Source organism: Acartia tonsa, chromosome 3 (assembly GCF_053477335.1).
Source record: "Acartia tonsa isolate MP-2025a chromosome 3, ASM5347733v1, whole genome shotgun sequence".
Taxonomy (NCBI): Eukaryota; Metazoa; Arthropoda; class Copepoda; order Calanoida; family Acartiidae; genus Acartia; species Acartia tonsa.
In genome coordinates this window covers 22,788,409-22,794,408 of record NC_137262.1, presented here as the reverse complement: position 1 = coordinate 22,794,408, position 6,000 = coordinate 22,788,409, and positions in this window count along the sequence as shown.

The following is a 6,000-nucleotide window of genomic DNA, read 5'->3' as shown; positions in this document are numbered from 1 at the left end:
ATAGCAATGCTAATTTCTGATAGCCTGATATCTAGTTGCCGAAAGTGTACGCAGTTTCCTGAGTGTTTCCTCATCCTAGCTCAATATTTACTACTAGCTAAAAAAGCTTCAAACTTTTCAAAAAAAAATCCAAATTTTAAAAATTCAAATTTATAATGTATAATGTATAAATCGTTTATACATTCAAATTTTGAATTTTTTGAGGGAAGTTTGAAGATTTGTAGCTAGTAGTAAATATTGAGCTAGGATGAGGAAACACCCAGGAAACTGCGTACACATTCGGCAACTAGATATCAGGCTATCTAATTTCTTCTTCAACTAAAACATAAAACCAGACAGTGGAATCAATAGTTATAGACCAATACATTTTGACCGATGAAAAATATATTTTCTCAATTTGAACTTAAGCCTCACAAGAGCACAAAGCCTTTAGATAATATTTTTTATTACAGGGGGGGGGGGGCGCTTTTTTCCCAGAGAAATATTTTCTAGGGGGGGGGGAGGTAATCTTACCTTCCTCAAATACACAAAATACTCTCAAAAACCAATACTAAGCTTCTCTAAAACTGTAGATTAATCTTTTCACGAGATCTTACTAAACACACATGTACTAACAAATATCTTACTTCAAGATTGAGAGGGGAAAAAATATAATTTTAAGGTTCTTTTGTAGAGAGGTGATTTGTTTGAGTATACCTAGGTAATGTGTATTGTCCAGACAGAACTTAGGCTCAAATTAGATCCAATCCAAATAGAATACAATATTATAACAACTATTGGATAAATTTATACACAAACTATAAGCGAAGAATTTCTACATATAATTATTGTGTAGCAGACAATTCCAAACACACAAATAGCTTGCAGATTTCTATAACAATAATGCATAATTTGGAAAGCATAACAAATTCTAGAAATTGTGTGCAAACATTAATATTCTTAATATTAATTTTCATATCCTGCATTTTAAGCATTTTACGTCAAATTATGCCTGCTGTTTTGTCCGTTTTGATGAGCTTTGCTTTTTTGGATATTATCATCCTTGTTTAGGTTTATATAGATCATAGGCGTCCAAGGGGGGGGGGTAATGGGGCGATTACCCCCCCCCATTAAAAATTTACCCCTACCCTGGGGGTGCCGTAGGCACCACCAACCATTTAGGAGGGGGTATTTACCCCCCCCAAACAATTTTGGGGGGGTAAATCCCCCCCCCCCCAAAATAGAAAATCTCTAACAAAAAAAATTTACCCCTGCCAACAGATTTCAGGGGGGGTAATTACCCCCCCAAGCAAATTTTGTCCCCGGGGTAAAAATTTTGGGAGGGGTAAAAAAAATTCGCCATTTTACCCCCCCCCCAAAACCGAATTACCCCCCCCTTAAAAAAATTTTACCCCCCCCAAAATAAAAAGCTTGGACGCCCCTGATATAGATGCATTAACTAATTTGTTAAAATGAAGCGGAAAGTTTAACTCAATTTTATGATTTCAATTGATTTTAAAACTTTATTTGGATTAATGTACAAATACTTTTATACATATATATGATCTAATGGATCTACTGCAGTTCATGGTAAAATATTGCTTGTAACGAATGCTTCCTGGTTCCTGGCAATATTACAAGATTCCTGGATCCAGCAGCACGCAAATTCCCCCAAATCCTAGGTTCCTGTTAGCTGGCAATCTGCAAATTTTCCAAGTTACCAGCAGTGGCAGAAGATTACTGGCTTACAGGAGTTTTTACCCCATACCCTTTTTCACAATTTCTTAGGGGGTAAACAGCAATAATTAATAAGGGACAGTAATTTCAATTATGTTATGTGCATTCCTAATAGAGGTGGGGGAAGGATTTAGGAGAGTGAAATCTTTACCATTAAATTTAACTGTTTCTATCTTTTTCGCGCCAAAATTTAGGCGCGCTTATTTATTTTCATAATACATTAAAAAGTGGGGGGAGATATATTTCTAATTATAATCGTATTGGCTCTGAATTTAAACAGTAAAACCAATAAACTTGAACACCTGTAGAATTTCAAAACTTAAAACCTATTAATTTAAAAAAAACTATGTGAAAAAAATTGTTTAGGTATAAACTTGTTGAAAATTACGTAAATTAATATAGGTTTAATATCAGTTTAAGGGCGTTCTTGGACTGTTTGGTAACGGTTTTATAGTTTCTACGATTTTTCAATCAAGGAAATTTTCCAAGAATCGTCATCGAAATGATAGAACAATTCTAACATGTCTAAATTTAAAAAAAAGAGTTATGACGTACAGACCATGATTATAGAAAAGCTTCACTCTTATAAATTCATTATTAGGAAATTTATTTGAGTGAAACCCTGCACCAAGGTAAGTAATTAGCTTATGGCGGGAGATTTATATTTCAAATTATTCTATACCCTTCCCTTTTTAGGCTTTCAAATCTTAAATCAATAAACCTTTACACACATAAAATTATATTCGCGCCAAAATTTCGTTACTATTCCTGATGGCGCCTAGTGACCTCACAGGCTCACGACCCATAGCAGTGCAGATAGCTATGGCGCTAGTTTTTAAATTCCATTTACGCCATACCCTCCCCTTTTGAGGCTATATGAACATTAGGGGAAAGTATTTTTTACCTAGACACCAGAGTCTAGAGTAATATTTTTTGTTTGTCCAATAAATTTCAATAACCACTGAATCGATTGACTTTTCATTTTAGGCAAGCTTCACTAATGTGTCACAATGGTTTATGCTTTTAATACGTTAAAGATTTTACATGACTTTTAGCTTTTTTGTTCTTTCATATCTTTTTAATATGAAGCACCTTGATGCTATTAGCGCAACCGCTAGCCTATCCTATTATATAAAGTAGTAAGATTTTTTTAGTTTATAGTGAAGGATCTTGCTAAGTGCTGAACCCGATTTGGTCCTCCTTTACAATGAAGCTTTTTATAGGTCATAGGATGGTTTTAAGCTATTTCATCTGTATAAAAAAAAGTCTGGGTATGTTTTTAGGCTATTTTTCTACCAATCCCTACCCCTTCTAAAATAGAGCCCCTTAATTCTAGGGGCGTAGCATCTAGTAGTATAATAAAGTATAGGATTTAAATCTAAAATATTTATAAAATAGCATGCATGCGTTTCAGTTTTGGTTTTAGGATAGTTTCTTTCTCAGGAAAAAAAGTTAAAAACTTAACATAGACAAACATCAAATCACTTTCATATAGCCTAACTGCTTCAACTCTCCAAAATGTTTAATATACGGATTTTGGGCACACCTCCCACTTACTTAACTAAGCATACTCAAGATCAGTTTTACGATTTCTTAATAATTAAACTGCCCCATCCCTTCACTCTGCGTAATTCCTGGCTAATTATATAATATGCCTACCCAAATTCTAAATATTTAACTTTCATGCTAAATGGAAGCCATACATGTTCTATAAAGCCTTGCATATTTTTATTATTGTGCATTTGTCCGGGTCATTTTCTTGGTGTACCAACCAATAGTAAATTTCTAATCATACTGTTTATAAGTAACATAATTCTGCAATATTTATACTAACTCCCCCTCCCCTTTCCCTTCAATCTCTCCAATTATTATTGGTGTGCATGTATACATCATACAAATTTATATGGAATTTTTGGTGTCCAACCTTTAAACTGTGGGGTAAGTTCAATAAAAGGGAAATGGGAATTAAAAAGGGAAATATTGCTTTTTAACAGCAATATTTCAAACATGGCAGTGGCCAGGAATATGCATAAATTGCCAGCAACCAGGAATGTTCAACATTGGTAGCTCCAGAAATATTTATTGTCATGCTAGATCCAGGAATCTTCTAATATTGCCAGGAAACAGGAAGCATTCGTTACCAGCAATATTTTACCATGAACTGCAGTAGATCCGATCTAATAAAGAATAATTAAATGATGTATCCAAAAGCAATGCAAGTTTATAAATTAAATAAAGAAAATAATCAATAATACACAAGAAAGCCGTATTCACTGTTTTATATTTAGAAAATCTAATTTAAATATTATCCTCTTCTCATGTTTCACTGAAATATAATCTATTATTATTTACTCTTTATCTAATATGTCAGTCACAGATGGTTTGGTAGCGTAGGTACTCTACATTTTGGTGTTAGTCTTGTGGTTAATTAGTCAGTCAGTGCTACAGATTTAAAGGCCATTATATGATTGGAAATTAGCATTTTATTGACAAGAGTAGAAATAATTTTGATAGGTATGATTTTGATTTTATTTTTTAAGCAGCATTTTATGGATGTAATCTTTCTTGTTTATGATAATATCATAAAAAAGTGATGAATTCTAATTTAAAAAAAAAGAAAAGAAAAATAAGTATAATGATAAAGCTGTGGGCTTTTGAAGCAAAGTGCACAGTTTTTAAAAAGGTTTAGTTGCAAAGTTGAAAAGTAGTTTACTTTCCTTGTATTTACTTCTCCGACACTTGTCAAGTTTTTTAAGCAATTGTGGCGTGCAAAGCGATTCATCATGGGGTAGGGGATGGGAAGGCAGTCCTCCCTAATACCTTGCTTTATGGGGTTGGGGACACACCCCTACCACACGACACCCCTGACAACACATGCACGCTATCATCCTAATTATATTTTTTTAGATTCTAGAAAATTAAAAAAAAAATTAAATCGATTATTGATTTTTTATATTAGTATCCTCAAGGGGGATATTATAGGATTTTTCATATTAATTAGGAGTAAACAATGAATAGATAGTTAATTAGATAATAGTATTCTTATTCATTAAACAATAATACGAAAATTAATTAATCTTTAGAAGAAACTGTTTTATACTAGAAATTGGACATAAAGTGTGTTACTTTATTTTATGTTTTATTATTATTTGGCCACAACTTGGTCAAAAATGCTCACAAATCAGACCCTTTTCGACCGAAGATGCTCAAATGGTTCCTTTACAAGCCCAATCAATCAGTTTTAAGATATCTTTATATTTCAAGGAAAATTGATGAAAATACAAAATAACGGCAAATTTGGGTGTTACCTTTTATATGCACAGATACCATAAAATCAACAGAAAAAATACTTATTTTTACTTTTCTGTCATTTTTAAAGTTTGATTCTGTTAAATTGGCTATTTTAAAATGGATTGATGCATTGATTATACTGAAACATAATATTGGACAGAAATTAATGTATTTCAAAGAAAGAAATTTTGGAAAATAAGAAATTCGACCTCTATCACTTCAAAAGACAGCTGCCAACCTCCAGTTGACAGGATGTTGTTAAATAATTGTTAGCAATAATAATTAGCTAAAAAACTGAAACAAAAAGTTTTTTAATATGGTAAAAAAATGATAATCTAAATCTTAATTTTGGGGATGATGATCTTAAAGACGCTCTTGCTGTTGGTGATGATGACCCAGATGGTATCCAAATACATGAGCATTATGACAACTTATCTATTAAACTATGGTCCGATTTTTGTATTTGTAGCATTCTCCAATCAAGAGAAATCCTAAAACATACAATCATGGTTTTTAAATTCTCCAATTCATAAGGTAAATATAGTAGTTTTTAAAAGATGGTTATATTTCTTGTTTCAACTTTTAATTGGAGGCTGCTACAAATACAAAAATTGGACCATAGTTCAATAGATGAGTTGTCATAATGCTCATGTACTTGGATACCATCTGGGTCATCATCACCACCAGTAAGAGCGTCCTCCAGATCATCATCCCCAAAATTAAGATTTAGATTATCATTTTTTTACCATATTAAAAAACGTTTTGTTTTACTTTTTGGGCTAATTATTATTGCTAACAAGTATTAAACTATATCCTGTCAACTGGAGGTTGGCAGCTGTCCTCTGAAGTGATAGAGGTTGAATTACTTATTTGTAAAATTTTCTTTCTTTGAAATACATTAATTTCTGCCCAATATTATGTTTCAGTATATTTTAATGCATAAATCCCTTCAAGAATAGCCAATTTAACAGAATCAAACTTTAAAAATGACAG